We start from the raw sequence: 27,373 nt of genomic DNA on the forward strand, positions 1-27,373 counted from the left end.
AACAGTCACTTATAGGATATCAAATGTACTAATACACATGTACTTGGAGTCCCAGATTTATTGGCATACAAACCATTCAAAAATAAAGAGTAATTGGAGAAGAGTGCAAGGGACTGCCGTGTGTGTGTGTGTGCGCGCGTGCACGTGCATGCGTGAGTGTGCATGTGTGTGCATGCATGTGTGCGTGTGTGCATGTGTGTTTTAAGGAGGGAGGTGAATTTTCTGTAAATCTATAATTTAAAAAAATGAAAGAAGGAAAGAAATGAAGATGAAATAAAGACATTTTTAGAGAATTCTGCAGTAGCAGATCCACACTGTAAGAAATGTTTCAGGGAGAAGGGAATGATATTTGATGAAACTACCAATCTACACAAAAGAAGGAAGAGGACTAGAAATAGTAAAATGTGAACATACACAAAAGATTATTCTTCCCTTTCCTTAATTTTTTAAAAAACAATTTACTGTTACAAGCAAAGACAATAAGTTGATGGGGTTTATAACTTATGTACAAGTCAAATGCATGACAATGGTAGTGTGATGGTTAATTTTATATGTCAACTTGTCTGAGATAAAGGATGCCTAGATGGCTGGTAAAGCATTATTTTGGGGTGTGTCAATGAGGATGTCTCTGGAAGAGATTATCATTTGAATCAGCTGAAGAAAGAAGATGCCCTCACCAATTAGCTGGACATCATATAATCTGTTGAGAGCCTCAGAATAACAAAAAGGAGGAAAGAAAAATTTGCTCCTTCTGTTTGAGCTGGGACATCTATCTTCTTCTGACCTTGAACATCTGCACTCCTGATTCTCCAGCCATTAAACTCCAACAGTACTTACATCGTCAGCCTCCCTCCATCCCATTCTCAGGTCTTTGGACTCTGACGGAATGACACCACTGTCTTTTCTAGTTTTCCAGTTTCCAGATGGCAGACGATGGGACTTCTTGGCCTTCATTATCATGTAAGCCAATTCCCATAATAAATACATAATTATGTAATGATAGATAGGTAGATAGATAGATGATAAACAGATTTTAAAATATATATCCTATTAGTTCTCTTTCTCTGGAGAACTCTAATGCAAGTAGAGAAAAAGAAAGAAGCAGTAAATATACTCGGTAAGACTAAAGGCTTGAATAATAGTATCTGAACTGGCTCCAAGGACTGGCACAGAAAAGGGATAGAACAGTGAGTTATAAGGACTGCAACTATCTTTTTAGGTCAGAGTCGCATTATGTTAACAGGTTAGAACATGAATATTTTATACATCTTGACATGTTTGCTAACTGTCCCCCCCCCCCGCTCAGATGATAGAATAAGCAATAAATAAAATTATGACCCTTAAATTAATCATTATACCCATAAGGCAACACTTGTTTGTGAACTGAAAGTGACAGAAACCTTGGAATACAATGACGTTTGTGATAATAACAGAGGTGGAAACACTGGATGGTCGGCATCATCTAGTGGGCTTCCAACCAGCAGCAACAGCCTCAACTGGGATTAGAAATGCAAAGTCTGGAGCCCCAGTGCAGGTCTATGGAATTAGAATCTTCACTTTAATGAAATCCAGGTAATTCCTACTCAAATTAAAGTTTGAGAAGCACTGCTCTAGAATGCTTTTTAAAATTCAAATTCCTGGGTTCCCAAAAGATTTGTTGAATCACTCACTGTTGGTGCAGATGATACTTAAAATACGAATATTTGTTAAACTTCCCATTTCTTCTCTATGCACTAACATTTGCCTACCACAGTCATAATAGCAGAATTTTCCCACATGAATTCATTAGAACATAATCCTTCAAGTTGCTCCTTGAATAAAAAAGAGTTACAAATTAAAATATATGTTAGAAGCCCTACTATAGCACCCTTTGGAAAGGCACGCTCTGAGAAGACTTTCAGAAAAAAGTTCCTGCAATTATTTGAATCAGTGTTAATGTTTCTCATATAGACAATTGTGGAATCTTTTTTATTTCTTATTTTTATTTTATTTTGTTTTTTGCTCTCCCCTACAACAGTAGCTCATGGAAGTATTCCATAGAGCTTTATTTTCATATAGGTCTCACTTTAGGAAATGAGATTTGAATATGCTTGGCTTCTGAAAGTTCAGAGAAAAGTCAAGAAGGAGCCCATGACTTGAGACTCCAAAAAGCAGGATGAATCAGAACTCAGGACCCAAAAATATACATAATTGGATATGAGTATTGCAGCAAAGTGTGGCAATGCACAGGAAGGAGGGGAGACAGGACTTCTCCTAGAAGGTTGAACGCTAAAAGGTGAATCAAAAGGCATAGGACCAAGGATATAATTTTAAAGATAATGTTATCACAATGGGTATTAAAGAAGCTGAGGCTTGCAAAATGGTTAAGGATAACTGTTGTGTAGTGATTAATCTGGAGTTGTAGAGAGAGGAGACATGCGCTCTCATATCAGCTCTGCCACTAGCCAGCTGTGGGGCCTCCTATGGACCTTATCCAAGGAAGCCTGAACCTCTAAACAAGAAAGCTGAGGTCATAAATCACTCAGACCTTCCTGCTCTTGATTCTCAGCGCTACTTCAAATCATACTCAAACCCATCACATTTTTTTCCCGCCTTATAGAATTTTTGTAGAAATCAACACCAAAGGGGCTAGATGCTTATCATGGCTGGAAGTTTGTGGCCCCATCTACGGTCATAAATCAAAACAAAGATTTAGGTAGATTGATGGTGTGTCTTCTCATTCTACATACCTCCAGGAGATAATTTCTTTTGTAGCCGATTCTCTTCTTCCCCCCTGCAAAAAGAAGATGGATTAAACTTACATTACAGAAAGAGGATACTTTATAACAGTTCATAAAGTTGAAAATCTGCAGAACTAAAACGTTTGGAACATGTTTAAAAGTCTGCAAAGCTATTCCTAAAATTGCAAAATCATTACATTAGCCTCAATTCTTGCATTTGAGATTTTGTAATGCAGCCGATAACCACATTGTTTATTTCATTAATTTTGTGGGAACACCAGCACCATAGTCATGAAGTAACAACAAATAACAATGGGAAGAATGAGACCTATTAGAAATTCTGCTGTGTGATCATATGCTATATAACACAGTCAATATATAAGTTCAGCATATGTTTTTTCAGCTACTCTAAACAGGCCCTGATTCCACATATTTTACAGGAGCAAAAAACCTACATTTTGATAGCACTTAATAAATTCATGCTCTTGTTGTCACACAATCTCCATAATGATGTGAAACACAAGTGACAAAATAATATGATTTTATTGCCATGCTAACTAATGAATGAAATTATGCAAATCATATGCCTAAGCATTTTGGTGGGGGATTCTAACAGAACTCAGACTATTAGAAATGCAAGAAAACCATTAAAAGTCAATAAAGCAAGGTTTGCAAAGTGATAACCAGTAGTCACATACTAGCCACCCATTTCTTTATTTGGCTATCATCTGTTTGAGATGAACAGTGTTGTTTAAAAGGCAGTGCAACTAGTAAATACCACAGCTGGATTGTTATAAAGAGTTTAGCCCCAGTTGTGGTACACCCAGCCTTATTCAATATTTACATACTTTACCAAACTTTTCAAGCATTTGACTATGCAACTCTCCTCTCTAGTCAAAATTTTCAAAAGTAGGAGGGACATTGGAAATAATCTAATTCAATGAATTCACAGATGTTGGTGGATCTACAACATGAACTTCTTACAATAAGCCAAGACAGATATTTTTCTTCAAAAGTAACTAGTATCTATATCACCATGATATCGTAAAATAGAGGTTATTGAAAAGAATAACATTTTTCAATAACCAAAAGTAGAACAACCATTTCCAAGAAAGACAACTTCTACCAGGTGCAGTGGCTCATGCCTGTAATCCCAACACTTTGGGAGGCCAAGGCAGGAGGATCCTGAGGTCAGGAATTCAAGATGAGCTTGACCAACTTGGTGAAACCCCATCTCTACTAAAAATTAGCTGGATGTGGTAGCGAGTGCCTGTAATCCCAGCTACTTGGGAGGCTGAGACACAAGAATCACTTGAACCCAGGTGGTGGAGATTGCAGTGAGTCGAGTTTGCACCACTGCACTCCAGCCTGGGCAACAGAGAGAGACCAGAAAGAAAAGAAAAAAAAGAAAAGAAAAGAAAAAGAAGAGAGGGAGGGAGGGAGGGAAAGAAAGAGAAAGAAAGAAAGAAAGAAAGAAAGAAAGAAAGAAAGAAAGAAAGAAGGAAGGAAGGAAGGAAGGAAGGAAGGAAGGAAGGAAGGAAGGAAGGAAGGAAGGGGAAGGAAGGAAGGAAGGAAGGAAGGAAGGGGAAGGAAGGGAGGGAGGGAGGGAGGGAGGGAGGGAAAGAAGGAGAAAGAAAGAAAGAAAGAAGGAAGGAAGGAAGGAAGGAAGGAAGGAAGGAAGGAAGGAAGGAAGGAAGGGAAGGAAGGAAGGAAGGAAGGAAGGAAGGAAGGAAGGAAGGAAGGAAGGAAGGAAGGAAGGAAAGAAAGAAAGAAAGATAGAAGGAAGGAAAGAAAAAGAAAAAAGAAAGAAAGAAAGAAAGAAAGAAAGAAAGAAAGAAAGAAAGAAAGAGGAAAGAAGAAAGGCCACTTAGCAAATGTAACAAATATATAACCACATTGGATGTAACGTTATCTTCTTTTTTAAAATTTGCCACTGACCAATGAAAACTTCCTTAGAGACTGACATTGGCCCTCAGACGTGTCTGGAAGCCACTGACCTGTGGTTCATTTTGGAAACGAGGATGTGATTTTGTGATGTTCCTGAAGTCATGTGGCTGGGAAGAGCCAAAGTCAGATTCACTGTCCTGCTTTCCAGTGCCAAGACCACTGTTCTTTTACTTCATCAGAGCCAGAAGGTACTATGTCATAAGGCTTTTCTGGAGCCAGATGGAGCCCAGTAAAATTCTGGCTTAGCTGTATAATCTTGCCCAAGTTAATAAACTTCTCCAACTTCTTAGACCAATGCCTTCTGCACTGGAGAACTTCACTTGTTGAGTTCTTTGTCTCTGTCTTCTCATTTTTCAAGCACATGAGTTGCTGCATTTGACACACAAATGTCCCAGTTAACTCTATAAGAAGTGTAATATGAAAGTTGGTCAGATATTGGCTGGTGACACATTTCCCTTTGTAGCCCTCACAAAGCCAGGCCTGCTTGCTCTCTCCCCAAGGAAAACCCCAGAAAAGAGCTGTGGGCTTGCAGTAAGGAAAACAACCTGGCAGCCAAAAAATTAATTGGAAAACAAATTAAGTCTTTACTGTCATCTCCTGGAAATGCCAAAAAAGGATTCATAAACCACAGCAAATCTTTTCAAAATCCTCTCTCCCTATCCACATCCTGCCCCCACCATTGCATGCATATCCTTCTTGCCAGAGCTGATCCTAATGCTCTTCCCTATTCTGAGCTCTCCAAAACCCACCCTCCAATTCAGCCAGAGCAATCTTTCCAGCTCATATTTTTCTCTTCTCTCCCTTTTTCTGGCCTTCTTTTTCTCTCTTCAATGAGCAACTCTCCATCTGCAATATAAATCCCATTAACCTCCTTTCTTCTCTAATTTCCTCCTCATTCCTCGCTCTGGTTTGCATGATTAGGCCAAGATTTGCACTCCTTAGAAGCCGGCAGGGAGGGGAGGTAGAAAATCATGTATTAACCATTGATGTCCTTGCCAAATATTTATTGATCATATATTTATGATATAAAAATACTTTTTAGCCTCAAACATCTTTAAAATTCATATTGGCAAATATATAGGAAATAATGTTATTTTCATTTTATAGAGTAAAGTAACAAATAAAGAAGGGGCGTAATTGATAGCTTAAGGTCGTGTAAGTCATTTGAACAAAACATACATAAACTCTTTCTTTATCTTTGTTCAGAGAAGACTAGTCTTTGAAAAAATTTTCAGTGGTAAATATTTGTCAACAGAAATACTTACTGAGAACTTACTACACTGAAGGCACCATTCAAGGTGCTAGGAAAATTGAGATGAATAAGACAGACAGGATCTCTATGTTCTCGAAAACTGTGATGATTAATATTGAGCATCAGCTTGATTGGATTGAAGGATGCAAAGTATTGTTCCTGCGTGTGTCTGTGAGGGTGTTGCCAAAGGAGATTAACATTTAAATCAGTTCACTGGGAGAGGTACACCCACCCTCAATCTGGGTAGGTGCAATCTAATCAGCTGCCAGTGCCATCAGAATAAAAGCAGGCAGAAGAGCATGGAAGGACTAAACTAGGTGAGTCTTCCAGCCCACATCTTCCTCCAGTGCTAGATGCTTCCTGCCCTCAAACATCGGACTCCAAGTTCTTTAGCTTTCAGACTCTTGGACTTTCAACCACAGACTGAAGGCTACCCTGTTGGTTTCCCCACTTTGAGGTTTGGGGACTCAGACTAGCTTCCTTGCTCCTTAGCTTGCAGGTGGCTTATTGTGGGACCTCACCTTGTGATCATATGAGTCAGTACTCCTTAATAAACTCCCCTTTACATATATATCTATGCTATTAATTCTGTCCCTCTAGAGAACCCTAATACAAAGACCTTTATTATAGTTGTGGGGGTAGAAAGAAGGAAGATGGTCTAGTAGAGGGGTAGAAAGTAAATGAATATGTTTTCAGATCATGAGAGGTGCTATAAAGAAAATGGAACACAGTGATGTGATAGGCAGGAGTAGGAGTGGGTGGGCTGGTGGCTACTTAAATTTGTATGGACAGAAAGGCCTCCCTAAAGAGAGAGATGAAGGTTTGGGGTCAGATCATTACTCACAGGAGCAGTAAGTGTGAACATTCCTAAGACTTGGGAAAAGAGGACATGTTAAAGGGTAAGTGAGCTTAGTACATTTGTAGAACAGAAAGAAAGCCAGTGCAGATGGAGACATGGAGTGAGGTGGGCAGTGAACACAGTAGGAAAGGGAGTCAAAGTACAGTTCATGTTGAGACTTAGAGGCCAGGGCAAGGCGTTGGAATGTATTCTAAGTTTAATAGAAAGCAATTAAAGGACTTTAAGGAAAGGAGAAATATGATGACCATGTTTTGTGGTTTTTTTGTTTTTTTTGTTTTTTTGAGACGGAGTTTCGCTCTTGTTACCCAGGCTGGAGTGCAATCGCGCAATCTCGGCTCACCGCAACCTCCGCCTCGTGGATTCAGGCAATTCTCCTGCCTCAGCCTCCTGAGTAGCTGGGATTACAGGCACGCACCACCATGCCCAGCTAATTTTTTGTATTTTTAGCAGAAACGGGGTTTCACCATGTTGACCGGGATGGTCTCGATCTCTTGACCTCATGATCCACCCGCCTCCACCTCCCAAAGTGCTGGGATTACAGGCATGAGCCACCACGCCTGGCCGATGACCATATTTTATAAAGATCATTCTGATTGCTATATTGAAAAAGGATTTTAGGAAGTTGCTTAGGGGGGTATTGCTATGAGCTAAACAAAACATGAAGATTGCTTGGACAAAAGTAGTCCAGCTGAGTTAGGGGGAAGTGGACAGATTTAGGACATATTTTCAGGTAGAACGGATAAAACTTGCCAAGGAACTGCATGTGGAGGTGACAAAGAGTAAAAGATATATGATGCCTAGGTGTTTGCATCTAGCAACTGGTGAATGGAGAGTTGGTCATTTCTTGAGATAGGAAAGATGAATTCAAACTGTGGAGAAAGGCTAGGCGCAGTGGCTCATGTGTGTAATCCCAGCACTTTGCAAGTCCGAGACAGGCAGATCACTTGAGGTCAGGAGTTCAAGACCAGCCTGTCTAACATGGTGAAACCCCATCTCTACTAAAAATACAAAAACTTAACAGAACATGGTGGTGCACACCTGTAATCCCAGCTATTGGGGAGACTGAAGTGGAAGGATCACTTGAACCCAGAAGGCAGAGGTTGCAGGGATCTAAGATCACACTACTACCGCACTCCAGCCTGGGTGCCAAAGTGAGAATTTGTTTAAAAAAAAAAAGAAGTGGGAAAAATTCAAGGTACTTTTTCTTTAACCTGTATTAAACTTGAGATGCCTTGACAGGCAGGTAGAGATGTCCAAAATGGCATCTGTGAGTCTGTTGGGGTTAAGGGTAGGTATGTTGCTTTCTCTGCCCAGAATACCTTCCTCCTTTCTTTAGCAATTTCCTACTCATCCTTCAAGTGTCAGTTCATATGCACCTTTCTGGTCTGTTAGCTTCTCTCTCCTTGCATGTCTCTTTTATCACTGACCATGGAAGAAGTAGATGATTCCAAGAGCTATTTAGAAAGGTAAAGATCAAATAGGCTGTAGTAATTGTTTGATACTAGGTGTGAGGGTGAACAGGTGTTAAGTGACTCCCTGGATTCTGGCTTGTCTAACAGTGTGAATGGTGGTGCCATTCACTTAGCTATAGAATTCTAGCGGGAATGACATTTAGGAGAATGAAAGAAGAACCACAAGTACCATATTTACAACGTTGAATTTGAGGTATTTATGAGACACCCATGTGGAGATACAGAATGGGCAGCTGAATATTGGGGTCTGTCCCAGAGAGAGGTCATTGCTAAAAGCATATTCAGAGATATTAATTATATAAATAGTAATAGGAGCAAGGCAAGAATGAGACCTTGCAAGAGACAACTTGGTGTAAAGAGAATAGAGCTCAGGACCAAGTATTGAGGAGCTCAGACATATAAAGTCTGGCAAAAAAAAAGAGATAGGTCTGAAAAGAGAATTGGTGAAAGAGCATCCAGGGAGATAGGAAAATGTATCACGGAAACCAAGGGAAGACAGCTTTTTGAAAGAGAAATTAGTCAACAGTGTTAGTACTGCAGAGAAGTATCTGGTAATGATTCAAACCTATTAGTCTACCAGTGTGTAGGGTGTGCTGGAGACAGGCTGCCCACCTCACCAGAACCAGTTGTGTGCATCTTTTCCCATCCCCACGTTATGCAATTTCATTTCAGTTTGAATGGGCCATGGTGGGGTGGTGGAGCGGGGCGGTACCGAACACCACAGAAATCAGCAAACACCACAACTCAGGGCTTGCTGTTTCCCACCTGTCCACCCCAGAAAGCTAGTTATTAAACATTTATGAACATACAAGTAAGACTGCACTTACAAAATCACTGGAGAGCTTTGAAACATACCAGTGCCTAGGCTCCATTCCTAGACAGTTTTTATTTACTTGTTCTGGAGTGGGCTCTGGGCAGTGGTATTTTTTTAAATGCTTTCTGGGTATTCAATTATATAGCTAGGATCAAGGACCATTGATTCATAAACAAGATAATAACGATGTATTTGGTACTCAGAGAATGTCATATCAACTTGGAGGGAGCAATAAAATAAATTAGTAGATAGGAAATAGTCCAGGATGCCAGCTAAGCAGGACTGGAAGTTACACAGATCTGAAAAGGCATAATGTTAAACCACAGTTAGAAGAGAAAGAGGAAGCAACTCCTATAGGTCTAGGCAAGCATGGTTCAGAATCTTTTCACTGGTCTTCCTGCCACAGAACAGAGCCTGAAAAAGAGGCCAACTCACTGAGGAGAGTAAAGCCCAGCTGAGCGACAAACAGAGATCCACCTACAAACACTGTCCAGCTGTACCCGAAAGCTAGCTCTACCCCTGGGCTTTCCACAAGCCAATAAATTCCCCTCACACTTTGAGATCTTCTGTTACTTGCATGAAAGGGACCTTTTTCGGTTAAGGTATAAGCTGGGACTTCCGCCTTCATCTTGTTCCATTATTGAGAAAGGAATCAGAGTATGAAAAAAATGATGCCTATCTATGGCATAGATGATCATTAATAATTGCAACTGTTGATTTGCAATCTCAGTGAAAGACCCTAAATATTTAATATTCTTATCCCTTCCATACCTGAATTGCAAATTTTTTGGTCTTAAGCTGACAACATTTCCTATTGATTTATAAATAAATATCTGTGACATTTGTGTTACCTAACATGGAGAGTACATACAGAATTCAGATTTTACCCTAGGATAAGTAGAAGTTTTAAAGAAAAGTTAGTGAAGTATTTTTATTTTGGATAAACAGGATGAGTCAATGAGTGGAGAAATCTATATGCTATTCATGCTCCTGCTATGTCTTCTAAAAAATTAAAAAATCCATGTTTCTTTTAGGTAAATATTTATAGCTCATGTCAAGAGGAGTGAACAAGGCAGCTTGAAAGATCCCTTGTACTGCTTTCAGAACTCAAGGCAGTTTTAAAAGAGGTAAGTGGAAGAGAAAAGAGCCTCTTAACCAATTAGCCAAGAGGCCACACAATACTTTGGAATTAAAATTACCCAGACATGTGTGAGGATCCAAGTGGAGTCTCATTTATATCATCAAAGAGATTCTACTTCTATTGAAATGAATAAGAGGTTAACAGTTTCAATGGCACAATAATAAAATGATTAAGGTTATACAGAAGTAGGTAAGACCAAAATTCCTCCAAGTGGTAGAGACTGTTAATAAGGCAGAAGAATAGCTTTTTTTACCTGGTCTATTCCCTAATTCAAATGATTCCCATGGGTAGTACTGTATTATAAGAAGAGAGTTTTCCAATTGTGTGAATTTTCTTGTCTTCTTCATAGGTAGTATATATTTGGTTTAATTTTACAAAATGCTATATTAACTTAAATCAACACATACATTAACAGAACCTCCTAACTTCTGCAGATAAGTTTTTCAGAGTTCAGAGGGCAGTGACGGAAAAATTATTATAACATAGGGAGAAATAAGTCATTCATTCTAAAGCTTTATCAATACTGGGGAAAAGAATATTATTTTCCTAACCACAAAAAGCTATAAAAATTATGTGATTGGCTCATTAATTTTATAATTAAATTTTATTTCTTGTCATATAAGCAGCTCTTCTGATATTTTAGATGAAAAACAAAGCAGTGTAAATCAATGTGTGGATAACTTAGGTCTATGCAAGATGTCTTATTGATTATTGGCCATAAAACAATTCTAAGTTTTTTCTCCCACAGGATGTTAAAAATGTGGATGACTTCAGGCTGCTCTAAGAATGGAATGTGTTCATAGAATTTAATATTCACTTTTGTAGATATTACAAAAGACTCGGGAATTTTGAGAAAAATGACTGCTTTGCTTCTCTCTCTTGTATGTTTTTCAAGTTTTCTTTTGGAAAAGTTAGAGAAAAAATATTTATGCCTCAGTCAGATTTTGTTGGCTGTTTCTCAACTTTTATTTGTGTTACCATTCCCCTTAGGAGAAAATTTTTATTTTAATGAGTGAATTTAAATTATATAATTTTAATTAATTAACAAATTTAAATTTAAATTAAATTTCTCCCTAATGAGAGGAATTAAGTACTACGGCTTAAGATTTTGTTGGGTAGGATTGTGCTTTTGAGAGCAAGAAACTATTGTCATATGTCAGATTATTTTCATGCCCCCTCCCAGGAACCAACTTCACCCTTTGGAGAGATTAAGGCTTGGACACCCATTCTAACTAAAATAAAATGAGGAGCATGGGTTTTTCATAAAGATCCTTGGAGAATCTCCCACAACCCAGTTACAGCAATTACAACCAGGCTTCAAAGGAACTGCCAAGTGGTACAGATAACAGCTAGCCTCATATCTCTTAACTGAGCTTTATCTAAGCATCTTTTCCTGTCTTCTCTTAGTCTGAGCAAGCAGCCAATCAAATGCCAGATGCTCACAAATGCTCTGGAATCAATAGTGTACATCCTATTTTTCCATCCCTTATTTTTCCATTGGAAAGGGCAACACTCTCAGCAGGAGGATCATCCCAAACCTGGCTACCCAAAGAAATCACCTAGCAAACTTGCTAAAATGCAGATTCCTCTAGATTTTGATTTATGAACAGCACAATGCAGACTGCTTACTATATTTCTCAATTTTATTTTCTAATTTCTTACTCCCTTAATTTATTTTAGTACTGCTTCTTTGCGGAGATGATGTAAATTAAGGGTAAGGGTAAGGTGTCCTATCCTGTTGTCCTAGACTGCCAACAAGATCTTCCTCCATCTGGTTTTCAAACAGAAAGTGCAGTTTACTGTGGAGAAAGTTCACAATTGAAAAACAAATAATGTTTTATTCCTCAGATTCTCAATTCAAGCAAGCATGCACTCAAGTAGCATGCACAACCCCCGGCTACCAGGATGGTGTGAGAGAGCTAGAGAAGGGCAGGAGAATATGGGGACACAATTTGAGAAGGAAGTAAGAACAACTTGTATTATTCATTCCGTCTTCAAAGGAGCTTTGAAGGAAGAGACAGAGGGAGAGAGGTGAACAAGAAGGAGATGGTGTCCAAGAGGATTTCTTCTTAAGATTTGGGGTGATCTGGAATAAAGAAAATGGATTCTGCATCTCATTTAGTGGTTGCTTACTGGCAAAATCTGCAACTTAAATATCTACTGTTGCCAAAGTAAAAGGACAGCAGAGACACAGAGTGACTTATCTTTGAGGACCTAAGCAAAGATGGCTCTTCAGTTCTCCCAGACAGATAAACTTGTGTTGGCACGTGCCACAGAAATTAGCCTGAAACACAAACAGTCTGCCAGGTGCCAGCCCAGATCCACACAGGAGAGATGTGGAAAACCCACCAGCAGAGGTTATAAGTGACCCTTGTTGGGGATGGTGGGAAGAAGTGTGCCTCCTTGGACTTACTTAGGCTAAGAATCTGGACACAGTCCCTGGAAGACATCTCATGTGCTACACAGTGAGATGACATCAGCCATAGTTTCAGTTACAATTGTCCTCTGCAGGCTGAAGCAACTGTGCAGAACCAAACAAGGCTGGGAAAAGAAACCATCTTGTCACACCCACTCTCCTTCCCCACCTAGACCATACTTTGAGGTGGGGGGTCAGATCCATTAGATCTCTATGGGAGAGGAAACTCAGTTTAGCTCTGAACTTGAGTTGTAATAATACTTGTAGTGATACTTGCACTAGAATGGAAAGATGTTCCAGACTAAACCAACTAGCTATCCAAAAGATACTACTAAATTTTAATACAGAGATATCCAGCTATAACAAAAGTAATTTTTCTGAGATCAAGCAGGAAAGGAAGAAGATAAAGGAAGTTTAGGTTCTATTAGCAAAACAAAGAGAATTTGATTCTTATACAACCTTATTTGCAACTGCCCACATCACACCTGTTATAATCCCTCTTAATTTTCAGCCATAATGTTCATAGACAATACAAATACCTTAGATTGATTTATAACATAAATTCTTAAAATGCAGATTTTCTACAGTAAATTTCAATGAATCCCAATTCTGTTGGCTTTAGTTTCTCTGAGAAACAGAAATTATGGTGGCAATAGGCAGAAGCTTCTTGCTCTACATGTTTTGGATTAGAAAGAGAAAAAAGTGCTTTCATAAATGTTATGTGGCCTCTGTTTCCAGACTTCGAGAAACAAGTAGCGTATGGGGAGGTAAAACATGTTGCTGGCTTGTCTTGGCAATGTAGCTCTGCTGATGAGTGTAGAAAAGGTAGGTAAATATAGAAGACAGAGGGAACGCTATCAGACCCACCACCCAGTGTTTCTCTACCTTCTTTTCAAATGTCACACTGTTTTCATTCCAAGGACTTCAAAAATCTGCATTTGATTTTTTTACAACTACACCTTATTTCATAGTATGAATACGTCGTCATTTATTTTACCCATTTTTCTATTTTTAACATTTGGGTTACTACTCTTTTCTTTCTTTGCTATTACGTATAATATGACAAAGAATATCCTTCACATGAAGTTTCATGCACAGCCACAAGTATTTCTCTGCAGTAGATACCAGAAAGGATACTTTCCCATTTTACTTCCCAGCAAGTGTTTGAGACTGCCATTTCTCCATTCTCAAAAATTTAAATGCCCTCTAAAGAGCACACATTCGTATTGCATTATTGCTATAAATGCTTTTTCCTATTAATAGCAAAGCTGAATCTTCTTAAGTCTACTTACCAATATTTTTATCTAGTAGTAACTTTTTTGTCTTATTCAGCCAATATAATGTAAACAGTAATCATCAGTGTATGTAAACATATTATTCTGAATATCAATGCAGATTTTAGCTATTCAACTATTAGAGTAGTAAGTTTCAATAACAAATGTCTTAATGTTGAAATATCTTTGCTCAGGTATTTCATTAGGCTATACTTAACAGACCTTTTTTTCATTCACTTTCCTTACCATTCAATTGGCCTTTTCCATCTGAAGCTTTGTGCTTTACACTGAGTAAATTTTTTTCTATAATTTCTATTATTTCTTCTCCTCTCTCTGACTCGCTTAGTTATTGCTCTTCTAGTGCTTAAAGTCAGTTCTCACAACGTTTAAAATTTCTGTGTCCCTTTATGTTCTAAGAAATTTCCCCAACTTTATTTACTAGATTAATAACCTATTTTTACCTATATTCTCTAGTGATCAAAATTTTAATTTCCAAGAATTCTTCAGTTTGTGATTGCTGCTCTTCATAGCAATGTGTTCTGCTCTTACGGGCTAGTGGGCTTTTGAATTTCCTTCAGGATATTAATTAGGACTGATTTAATGTTTTCTTCAGTTCTTTGAATTATCTCAGTTGCCAACTATTCCGTTAGCTCACTGAGTTCTGTTTGATACTGTTAGTTTTTATCCAGTGCCGGCTGATCCTTTGTTGTCAGTCGTTTTATGAGTAATACACTAGGTTGACTAATGTATAGAGCTAGAGTGGCTTTCCTCTGTTTCTCCATTATGTGTCTCCACTGCCTGGAAAGGGAAAAGGAGTCCCCAGTCAGCCTGCCTGCATCACACCCACAATCCTCCATGGCCCTCCTCTCTGGTGGTAAAATAAGTCATATGTTAGTTATTCAAGGACATTAGGCCTCTCACCCTAAATCTGTTGTGGAGATTTAGCATAGATTTGGTGCTCCTTCTGGCCCTTGGGTACACACTTCCCTTCTCACTTATCCCCTACTTTGAGGGATCCAGACCCATTGGATCTCTAAGGAAGAGGAAATTCAGGAGCTTAGCTCTGAACTTGAGTTGTAATAATACTTGTAGTAATATAATGAAAAGCCTTTCTGGGCCAGAATTACTAGGTATCCAAAAGATACTATATTTTAACACAGAAATGTCTAGCTATAACAGAATGATAGCTAGAGCACTCCTCGGGCAGCATCTTCACTTTCCTGAAGTTACAGTTACTTTCAGCCTGGTAGCAAGCACACAACCACCTTTTGTTCAGGGTGAGAGAATGAGGAGGGGGAGGGCTGGCCTAAATATGATTAAGGGGACTTAATTTTTTTTTTCCTAGTTATTGCCACACCATCTCTTTCTCTCCTTCCTGTGAGTTTACTGGGTGACAACAACAAATCTAAAGAAACACAGGTTCAGAGCAGTTTTCTTCTCAGCTTGTGTTAGACTGTGGTGCACTCTGCTCTTGCCAATCTTATTCCTTCTACTTTCTACAGTCCAGACATATCCCAGTTCCTGGCAGAAATGCTACCCTGTCCTGTTTCTCAGCACTATAATGTGTTTATATTCTTTCTGTCATTTTAATGGGTTTTGAGCCAAAAGGGAGGAGCGCACATGTGCGTAGTCCACTATCCTGATCCAGCCCCTAGGACTCTAACTACTTCTCAACAGCTCCTTCTTGGCCCAAGATCTGTACTTTAAAATATCCCCTAACCCCATCAGTCAGTGTGTATACTCTTCTACAATTTCTTTCTTTACATTTGGTAGCAGCACAGTAAGATATTCCTTTACCATTTCTCCCCAAACTTTCTCATCTGTATTAATACAAACAAGGATCCTGTGGTAAGGTTCGTGGGTTAAACCACAGAGCCCAACCAACCATGAGATGTGCACGTTCAGTAGAGTGCCTCGTTGGATGATACGACTGCTCCCTCCATCCCAGTCACTGCAGAAAATAAGTTAATTAACAAGCCAACTTCAGCCTTACTAAATTTATTATGAATTATATGTTCAGGGATGTTGGTAAAAGGCCAACACTGGCATCTCTTTAACTAGTAATTATTGTGTTTTATTGTTGTGGACCTACAAGGCATTAACAAGGCAGGACTCAGCTTTATTAGAATGCACGTGGCTCCTCAATTCCATGCATATTTATTAGGTGAGAGAATGGGATTCTTCTTCTCTAGCCTTCACTAATTTAAAAGAAGATATCCTCAATGAAATGTATTCAAATATTTTGACATTTTGCTTCACCTCACTTACAGAGCAGAAATTGTTTCTGACAGTTATTATACAGTGCTGGAATCCTGCTGCTTCCACTGTTGAAGAACAGGTTGAAAAGACACAGAGCTTGCATTTTGTTCAAAGAGTGATTCTGTGGCTTAGAAATAGCAGCACTGTCAGCTGTGATTCACTGAGAGTTTAGATAATATACAGTCTGTAGTCACTGCTAACATGGGCTTCTGGGCTTGGAGTGGAAGAAAATGAATGGAAGTTGGTGCCCTGAGGTTACCCAGGAGGAAAAGGGCAAAACACGGTGTCCGTATTGGGCCACTGAAAATTTCAGTAGAAATTTCCCTCCTCTTTCTCCTCCTCATCATTCTCCCATTATAACAGGCTTAAATTTCAAATGCACTTATTTACACAAGGCACACAACAGTAAATGTTAAATTGAAACACTGGGGCATTCCAGAAGCTTGAACTGTCTAAAGAGATTAGAGGCAACATTTGATGGGCACTTCTCTGATCCTACGGCACTGAAAGGCAAAAACCACTCTAGGATCATCTGGAAGGTAGGATGATACACCAAAAAACAACTAACAAACCTAACAAGCAACCTGAAGTGATTTCTTTTGGGTACCTCTGGTTTATGCAGCAGACTTCTGCTCTGAATGCAAAAGCATTCTTCCAAAGTGACAGGATAAAATACTTACTGACAAAGGGTCTGCCAGCAGCTGGCAGAGTTGGGCACCATCAGATCTTTACAGAGATACCGAGACTACCAGAGACAAGGAGAGAGCTATTCATCAGCCCAGCCACCATTATTTATTCAGTTTATCTCCCATTCTACAAGCAGCTCAAAGCTAGATCTAGAAGCAGAGCAATCGCTCAGGGTTAAAACTGACCAGCTGTGCTTTCAGAGGGGACAAAGGTCTCAGCCAATCACACGACAGGTATAGAAACATTGTTGACTCTGTTGGGCATAAATTAAAGCAAATACATAGCCAATATGGGTATTGAACCTGTGCTTACAGGTTAACAAACAAATATCTCACAGGGTGAGGATACACTGATATTAAAAGGGGAGATGCACGTTGTAGTGGCTCTACCTGCCACAGACCAAAGCATCTAGAAATCTGGCTGGTGCAGACATGCCATCTGGGGGACTGAGGGTATTTTGGATTTGGCATCCAGATTGGTTGAGGCTGAAGCAGCTCAGCTAAGGAGACAGCAAAGAACCCTGAAAAGGGCTTTAGTGGCAGAAAAAGATCCTGCAGCAGGTCAGAGAATTTGTTTGCTGGTGATGTCCCCAGGGACCTGTGAGTAAATCTGGAGGGCACTGAGGGGTGACAAGGCCCATTATTCACCAGAATGAGACATGGCCAATTCAGCCCTCATCAGCGGTGTCGCCCAGGTGGTGAGAGGTCATAATCTGGTAGCAGCCTGGGAAGAAATGAGGAAAGGCTTTCACCGCTTTGGAAAGATGAGAAGAAATGCATCCCGCATTTTTTTAAAAAAGTAAAGTCAGCCATAAGAAAGTACAGAAATATGTCTACATTAGACCAAGCAAATTGTTCTAGGTAACTCTTAGTAATAAAAGCTGGGTAAGCAGGAAGAGAGGAAATAAGATCCCAAAGCATTAATCATACAGAATTGAAATAATCTGTTCCTTATTCATTTTTATATCTCTGTATTGTTAGTACCTTACAATATGCTTAGCACACAGTAAGGACTAAATAACATTTAATGCTAAATAATATCAACATTTGTGAGGGTAAATGTTAAGTTGGTGAATGAATATATACTCATTTCCAATGTAGTCACAATCGGAACCAGGTAGGAAGCCGCATATTACAGTTTTTTCTTTTCTTTCTTTCTTTTTTTTTTTTTTTTTTTTGAGACCGAGTTTCGCTCTTGTTACTCAAGCTGGAGTGCGATGGCGCGATCTCGGCTCACCACAACCTCCACCTCCTGGGTTCAAGCAATTCTCCTGCCTCAGCCTCCTGAGTAGCTGGGATTACAGGCATGCGCCACCATGCCCAGCTAATATTTTGTATTTTTAGTAGAGATGGGGTTTTATTACAGTATTTTTAAGGCCAGCATTAATTGTGGCTGTCCAGGTAACATCCTATGAGGCATGATTTGTGAGGTCTAAAAATGTTTCATTGTTACAAAATATCTCCAACATCCTGAATTTCTAAGTCTGACAATGCACACATTTTCTATTAATAATGATGATGTAGCTAAGGGCTTTACATGGAGATAACTCATTTTTAGGTCCTGTTGCTGTTTCCATTTTACAGTTGAGAAGCCTGAGGTTAAATGACTTATACCAGTTTACAGGTCTAATAAGGATCCAAACTGACTCTAGAGCTTGAGTGTCAGACCACCATCCCATCCCATGTCCTACATTATCACTAAAAGCCGTAATGACACAGATATAATTTAAGAAAGAATAAAAATGAATTGTCATTAATTAGCATATTGGTTTAAATCGATTCTTCAGATAAAATAGACACACATGCAGAGCTGGAACCTAAAAAAAGGAAACTGAAAAATTTGAGAAGGATATTTCTAAAAGTTTTGATCATAGGGCTCTGACTCATTTATTTAGCACTTACTGTGTGCTAAGCATTCTTAACATACTAACTAGAGAATAAGGGTTCTATAATGGTTCTATGCATCTTTATTAGGCCAAATTCATATTCTGCCAAAGAAAACCCTCTTTTCCACATGTGTATACTACAAAAGATACATTACTTACTCAGTTCTTTTAATAAAATCTTAATTACCCAAAGAACCGAGTAACCTTTTCTTCTTTTTTGCACTACTTCATCACCAAGAGTTGGAGACCAAATTGAATGGGAGGATTCTCCAAGGGAACATCCAAAGAATAGCTTAATAAAATGTTCTATTGTCCTATTAACTGGGGAGTGAGGCCATATCACAGTTATAAACTTTATTGCAGAGGAATCTCTATGGAAAAAGCACCATTCAAACAGCCTCCTATTAGGGAATAATAGAAGGCTTTGGAAATTACCTTTAGTAAACATTTGGTAGAAAATTGAAGCAGTTACCTACATAACACTTGTTATGTATACTTGAGACCAAGTCTTTTTTCCCTTCAACTACCCAGAGACATTTTTGAGGGTAAACGTAGCCTGTGGCTCACGCTTTGACACAAGCACAGTTTGCTTAGTTTTCTTTTCCAACATGGAGAAGCTTTAACCAATGTGAATAGATCAAATGAACTGTTTACAATAGCAAAGACCTGGAACCAACCCAAATGCCCATCGATGATAGACTGGACTGGGAAAATGTGGCACATATACACCATGGAATATTATGCAGCTATCAAAAAGGATGAGTTTGTGTTCTTTGTAGGGACATGGATGAATGTGGAGAACATCATTCTCAGCAAACTGACACAAGAACAGAAAATGAAATACTGCATATTCTCACTCATAGGCGGGTGATGAACAATGAGAACACATGGACACAGAGAGGGGAGTACTAAACACTGGGGTCTATTGGGGTGAATAGAGGAGGGACAGCGGCGGGGGGGAGCTGGGGAGGGATAGCATGGGGAGAAATGCCAAATGTGGGTGAAGGGGAGAAAGGCAGCAAAACACACTGCCACGTGTGTACCTATGCAACTATCTTGCATGTTCTGCACATGTAGCCCAAAACCTAAAATGCAATTAAAAAAAAAAGAAAAAAAATGAATGGTAACATTTGCACATTGAGATTCTTGAATTTCCTAGGAAAATTGAATTTTCCTTAGTAGAAATTTCCTGGGATTTGCAGTAAATAGGTTGACAAACTATTGGAATAAATCTTTCCTCCAATTGACATGCAAAGATTAGAAAGAGGCTATCAGATGTGAACATTCTTGGATTATTCATGTTTTTGCCATATATTAAAGGCATCATGATATGTAGTCTAATCTATCATATGTAAAATGTATTAGACATAATATTATGTAATATAAATGCTTTATAGATGTGAGTATATGTGTGTGTTGACCCTTGAACAACACAGGTTTAAACTGCATGGATCTACTTATCCATGGATTTTTTTCAACAAAAGTTACACGGAGTGTGCCTGAGTCTCCTGCCTCCCTTCCTCCTCCTCCACCTCTTCTACCTCTGCCACCTCTGAGAGAAAGACCAACCCCTTCTCTTCTTTCTCTCCTTTAGCTTACTCAATGTGAAGACAAGGATAAAGATTTTTATGATAATCCATTACCACTTGATGAATAGTAAATATGTTTTCTCTTCCTTATGATTGTCTTAAATATTTTTTCTAACTTACTTTAGAAAAATAATACAAGAATAATACAATATACAAAATAGTGTTTATGTTATCAGTAAGGCTTCCAGTCAACAGTAGGCTATTACTGGTTAAGTCTTGTGGGACTCAAAAGTTATATGTGTTTTTTTGACTGTGTAGGAGATCAGTGCCTGCATTGTTCAAGGGTCATCTGTATATTTAATGTTATTTGTGCCAGATATTTATAATAACAATGAACTAACACTGAGTGCCAGGCACTGCATTTTAAAGTTCCTCATCCCAAAATCTTGATCACGGAAGCCTTTATTGGGTATTATTGTCATTCTTGTTTTATAGGTAAGGAAACTGAGGTAGAGGTTAAGTAGCCTGCCCAGGGTCACCCAACAAATAGCAGAGTCCCTAGGGACCTGAAGCAGGCAGTCTGACTCTAAGCTTATATTCCTGTTAACTTGTACATATGGTCCCATGTAATTAATAAATCCTAGAGTACTGGTGACATGCTCCATTTCTGACTTTGTATTTCTCTTTGCAAATAAGAACCTGGTATAAACATTTGTGCCTCTTGTCCATTTTATCCAAATGAAGACTATTTTATGACAGAAAATAGCATTCACTCAAGGTTAATAAATGTGTAAAATGTGCCAATATCCTTTTGGCTGGCAAAACACTTGAACACTGAGGGTCATCTCAAGTTAACACTGACTCAACCTCCTCTGTCATATTCATTAACTCTCTTTCACTCTTGAAACTAACTCTGAAATGCTAGCACTAATTGCTGAATCACTATGTAAGGGAAGTTATACCTTGTTAGTCTGATAATGGTTTGTTAAAACACCAGGTAATTTGAAGCAACTGCTATTTTCTATCCAACTAAAAGGATTATTGTTGTTTGCTAAAAGTATTAGATAGTCTAAATCTAGTTCATCAGAAGCTTTCCAAAGTCCTTTGAAAAATAATTATATAGCATGCTTTATAATTTTAGCTTTACTTGCATACTTGGATAAACATTTAAACCATTAAATGTTCGCAAATCTCAAATCTTTCAGATTTAAATACATTCTATTCAAAGTAGGATGTCATTATTAACATTATTAATATTTACTCAAAGTGCATTTCAAATAGTAATATGCCTCAAATCATGACCTTTTATTTCAACAGTCCATCAAAATAATTTTAAAATACATTTTTAAAACATTCATTTATTTAACTTGACCATTCAACATTAGGAAACTAGTTTCTGAGTGTTGACTTCAGCACAAAATAGCTAAGATTCCATTTCTGATATTAGTAAAGCTATACCAGATTATTATTTATTATTTTTTTTTTTGAGACACAGTCTCACTCTGTCACTCAAGCTGGAAGGCAGTGGCGTGATGACAGCTCACTGCAGCTTCAACCTCCTGGGCTCATGCATTCCTCCTGCCTCAGCTTCCCAAGTAGCTGGAAGCACAGACATGCACCACTATGCCCAGCTAATTTTTTTTTTTTTTTTTTTTGTAGAGACAATGTCCCACTATGTTTCCCAGGCTGGTCTCAAACTTCTGGGCTCAAGTGATCCATCTGGGCCTCCCAAAGTGCTGGAATTACAGGTATGAGCCACAGGGCCTAGCCACAGCCTTCTTCAGGTTTAACTGTGCATGATATATCCTTTTCTATTTCTTTTCTTCACACTTCGCTGAGCTCATAGATTTATGTGTATCTAGGTTCAGCAGTAATTATCATTTTGTCCTAGGTGCTTTGAGGATTATTAGATTTGGTAGATGTTGAGACCCAGAGGTCCAAAGTAATTATCATGGCCCCCCTGTTAATTTGGGGGACAATAAGGACCAGATAATAAAGGGAGTCCTGGCTAAATCCAGTTCCCAATGGGCCCACTGTGTTTGTAGACCACTGAATCATCATTGTCCAGTACCCAAGTGTATACCTGGAATTAATATAGTTGGTGTTGAGGTAGCCCCACATATTGAGTTCATGGTTTGTGTGGCAGAAGGTATCATAGTGAGGATGGCCATGTGGAAGTATCTGAGACCACACTTGGAGCAGTTAAGACAGTAAGTCAAAAACAATACCTCCTCTTAGGTAGAATGGCAGCTTAGTATCACCATTAAAGAACTAAAGCATGTAGGACTGATGGTCCCTAGTATATGTCCATTTAATTTACCTCTCTGGGCAAAGCAGAAGCTGAATGCATCCTGGAGAATGACTGCAAGACTACTGCTAGCTTCCTATGGAAGCTTATGAAAGCAGTGAGCTTTCATAGGCTGATGTAACAGTAAGACAAATAAAATATATTTGATTGATTGGTATGGAAAAGACCTTCATTAGATTTTAGTCGGTGGTTTCTGACTGGTAGTCTCTAATTTCATTTTACAGTTTATATCAAGCTTCCATTTGAATATACAGGAACTTACAATGCTCAGCCTAATAGCCTCCTAATTAATTTTTTTAACATGGAAGGTAAATTCTGGGAAGATTCAGAGAACTGCTACTTCAGTGAAATTTTTAGGGTCCAGTTTTCAGGGGTTCAGAAGTCAGCCGGAAAATCATCTACAAAATAAAAGACAAATTACTGAATCTTGTGTTTCCTATCACAAAAAAAGGAAACACAGCACCTGGTGGGCCTTTCTGGGCTGTGGAGGCAATATTCCGCACTTAGGAAGACAGCTTCTGTTCTGTCTTGATAGAGACAGAATGCTTAACAATCAGGTACCAAATGAGCACATGTGTAAACTGCTAATTATCAGTTAGGTTTTATCATACCCACCAAGTCATAAATTTGGATGAGCCCAGCAACAATTATCATAAGATTAAAATGGAATATCCAAGATCAAGCCCTAGATTAGGGCACAGGAGTAAGCAGCAAGAGCAAGTAGTTCAGACCCTTATGTCACCCATCTCTATTGCCCAGCACGCATCCCTCAGCTCACATGTAGAGCCACGTAGGAGTTCCTATGTCACCAGGTGAATGAGAAGAAGGCACAAACTTGGTTTATGCATGGGTTGGCTCAGTATGTGAAAATGTATAGCAACTTCATTACTGCCACATTCAGAGGGTATAGTCATATGTCACTTAACAATAAGGATACATTCTGAAAAATGTGTTGTTAGGCAATTTCATCATGGTATGAATGTCACAGAGTGTACTTACACAAACCTAGATGGTACAGCTTACTACAAACCTAGGTAAAATGGTATAGCCTATTGCTGCTAGGCTACAAACATGTACAGCGTGTTACTAAATATTGTAGCAATTATAAGACAATGAAAAGTATCTGTATATCAAAACATAGAAAATGTACAGTAAAAATATAGTACAAAAGATTAAAATGATATACTTGTACAGGGCACTTACCATGAAAGGAGCTTACAGTACTCAAAGTTGCTCTGGGTGAGTCAGTGAGTGAATGCTAAGTGAATGTGAAGGCCAAGGACATTATTGTACACTATTGTAGACTTTATAAAAACTATACATATACATGGGGGATATGTAGCCCCCAGGACTTGCCAGGGTGATAGCTGAGGGCAAGGGTAAGTTTTAGAATGGATAGGGTAGAAGGCTTAGGATAAGTACCAGTTGTACCCCAAGACCAAACACAGCAACAATGTCTGCCATTCATCTTACAAAACCCATTTCTGATTTTACCCCTCAGAAAAGAAGCTTATGGGACCATGCTCCCTGAACCCATATGGAAAGTAGATCTGTGTGACACAAAGGGTGAATGAAGTGGCCATAAAAATATACCAATCAGATCTCCTGTTGTAGGAGTCATAATGGACAATGGTCCCAGTTGCTGCACCTCCAGATCTACCACTGTATTCACACAGAGGCCACATGCCCTGTGAGCCAGTGACTGAACTCAGTGGGTTACTAAAGCAGGCCAACTCCAGAAAAATGCAAGAATTCTCCAGTGGGCAATTTTGACTTGAAAACTCCCAAGAGTCAGGCCAAAACATTCTGAATTCTGAAACTATGTCAATCCTCCTCTCTCCTTCCCTGAGAATCAGACCTGCACTGTGACTTGAATCTGCTTTCTACTTTCTCCTGCTGCTCTCTCCACCACCCTCCTGCAAAGGCGTTTTTCCCAAAATATTTCCTCCACATCTATTACTATCTTCGTGTCAGATTCTAGGAGGACCTGAACTAACACACCCATCTATTGAGTTATTCACTTTTTCCATTTTTTAGTTGTCAACATGATTTTTTTAAAAATATTTTTCATTCTCATCAGAAAATGAAAAAGCAAAATTTCACTTTTTCACTTCAGAGTGAAATTCATCTCTTCCTTCTTGAACATATTAATTATAGCTATTTTTAAGTCTTTGATAATTTTAATATCTAGATAACCAACAGATCTCCTCTCTCTCCCTCTCCCCTCTCCCCTCTCCCCTCTCCCCTCTCCCCTCTCCCCTCTCCCCTCTCCCCTCTCCCCTCTCCCCTCTCCCCTCTCCCTCTCTGTTTTTGGACATTTGGTCTAGTTTCTTGGCATGCCTGGAACTTTTTCTTGAATCCTGAACCATACATGTTTAAAGCCATGAGGTTCTAGATAGTGTCTTTTTTCATAAAGGACTTAATTTTCTCCTGAGAGGTAAATAAAGTATGGACAGACCACCTTGATCCAGTCTAAGCGGAGTTTCAAACCTTGTTGGGGCTGTATTTCTGGTTTAGTCTTGCTCTTAGGGTATACTTACTCTTAGAGTATAGCCCTGCTTAAAGTCTCAACTGAGAGCTTGGATTGTTTACCAGATTCCCTCTATCTGGTGGGCTCTGTACCCTATAACTTGTTTCCCTAGACCCCAAAGACTGCCCACATCTCTGCTCAGCTCTTTAGCTCCCCAGACACTGCTTTTTGACTGGGTCTCCGCATCTCTCCTTACATCTTCATAACATAGAATTCAGCAAATACCTCAAAGAGAAAAATGCATGAGGAATTTCTAGATCATTTCTCTGTGATTGCCTCTTCTCTTAGCTTCTCATGTCTTAGCTACTTTGGCAACTCTAAACCTTAAACTTTGATCTTTTAAGCCCAGTGAAACTTTGCAGAAGGCTTCAGGTCACCACTTTCTGTATAGCCTGTTTTCTCCATTTCTTGGACCAGCAAATGTTTAAAGGTAAAATGTGGATGCAAGACTGAGGCTCACTGAGTTTGCCTTCTTTTTTCTTTTCTTTTTTTTTTTTTGAGATGGAGTTTTGCTCTCATTACCCAGGCTGGAGTGCAATGGCGCGATCTCAGCTCACCGCAACCTCCACCTCCTGGGTTCAGGCAATTCTCCTGCCTCAGCCTCCTGAGTAGCTGGGATTACAGGCACGCACCACCATGCCCAGCTAACTTTTTGCATTTTTAGTAGAGACAGGGTTTCACCTTGTTGACCAGGATGGTCTCGATCTCTTGACCTCATGATCCACCTGCCTCGCCCTCCCAAAGTGCTGGAATTACAGGCTTGAGCCACCGCGCCCAGCCCTGCCTTCCTTCATTCTTGGATCTTGATCCTGCAAATCCTGGCTTCCCTGGTAGCTCTCTGAAGCATTCAACACTCTTTATTTTTTTCTTTTTCTATCCAGTTGTTCAGGCCTCAGATGTGTTACATTTCCTTTCAGCTTCAGGCCTTTGCACATGCCCTTCTCTCTTCTCACAACACTTCCCACCTTGTACCCCTACTTTGTAAACACTCTTCTTTCAAATAGTACTTCAACCATCATTTCTACAGAGAAGCCGTTTCTTACATTCTTAAATAGATTAAAACTCTGTCTTACAGATTTCTCAGGGAACCACTCTTACCTCTACTTTATAGTCCTTATCAGCATAGTTATATATTCATTAGTGTAACTATTGAATTAAATTCTCTCTCTCTCTGATTATACTATGAGGATACTATGACATTTATCATATCTGATCAACATTATACCTCCAGTGACTAACAAGTACCTAATATCTAAGGAGTGCTCAATAAATATCTACTGAATTAATATCTTGCTATCATCACCTTTTGAAGTAGCTCATCCACTGTATTGAAATCTGAATATATGAATTTAGACTCTGTCGATCAGCAAATGAAGCTAATAGACAATAGCTGAACAGTGTCCATCTCACTACTAATTACACTATATGTGTCTGTGTATATATTAATGTACACACATCTATAATTGGAATTGAGTTACATAAGACAAAAATGTAAACTTGTCAGCAGTGAAAAAGACTTCTTGGACAAGTACTTGAATATTCATTGAAACCAGAAAACTACAAAGATCTCTAGGGATATAATTTGAAACTCTGATAACAGCAGTTGCGCAGTAATTCGTTGAGCAACTTCATCAAAATGAGATGCTGACAAAAAGAAGAAAGATCAAAGAATGCTTTCAAGGACAGAGCAGGAATCGGGCATTGCAAAGAGGAGGTCTGATGTGTTTGGCAGAAAGGTTTAGTGGAAGAGAGAAAGAGCAGAAGGAATGAACCGACGGGGAGAGGAGAAAGTTCAAAGTGTCATGTTACCTGTCTTCAACATAGATCAAAAAATACTCCAACCTTCCTGACTTTTTAAAGCATAATAGAGGTGAAGTGTTGGAACTTATTTCCAAATAGCCTAATCATTCTGTTGAAATATCCCAGGAGGCTCAGAGGATACCGGGAACTAATTAAAGTGTACTATGCTTACTTAGCTGAAGCCAAAATGGTCATTTGATCAATTTAAATCATCCCCCCAAAAAAGCAATGAAATCATCAAAATTAGCAGCATCAGTGACTTTAGCCACATGTAGACAAAGCAGCTACACAGAGAGATCCCCAAATCCAAGGTCTGTTGGTCTTACTTGAAGCCAGAACCCACCATATAGTCTGTTCATTTCACTTATTGGTGCCAATCCCAATGAAAGCCCAGCAGAAAGATTTCTATTCCAGTTTTTTTGGGTAAGATACACCCAAACCAATTACATTAAATCTGTCAATAAATGTGTATTGTGCACC

General features: G+C 39.0%; 1 protein-coding gene and 1 long non-coding RNA gene across 2 annotated transcripts in view; one reads left to right on the top strand and one right to left on the bottom strand.

Annotated features, from left to right (window-relative positions):
• The window catches only part of LOC144582346 (uncharacterized), a 134,389-nt gene that overhangs the window by 104,249 nt on the left and 2,767 nt on the right, over positions 1-27,373 (top strand). The window contains exons 3-4 of the transcript XR_013534873.1: positions 10,099-10,191; positions 21,915-22,003. The gene's annotated coding sequence lies outside the window, so the exon portion shown is untranslated. The remainder of the gene's footprint in view (positions 1-10,098; positions 10,192-21,914; positions 22,004-27,373) is intronic.
• Positions 1-27,373, bottom strand: part of LOC118152926 (uncharacterized) — a 250,062-nt gene that overhangs the window by 24,361 nt on the left and 198,328 nt on the right. The window contains exon 6 of the long non-coding RNA XR_013534875.1: positions 2,730-2,773. This is a non-coding gene — a long non-coding RNA (uncharacterized LOC118152926). The remainder of the gene's footprint in view (positions 1-2,729; positions 2,774-27,373) is intronic.

Source organism: Callithrix jacchus, chromosome 4 (assembly GCF_049354715.1).
Source record: "Callithrix jacchus isolate 240 chromosome 4, calJac240_pri, whole genome shotgun sequence".
NCBI lineage: Eukaryota > Metazoa > Chordata > Mammalia > Primates > Cebidae > Callithrix > Callithrix jacchus.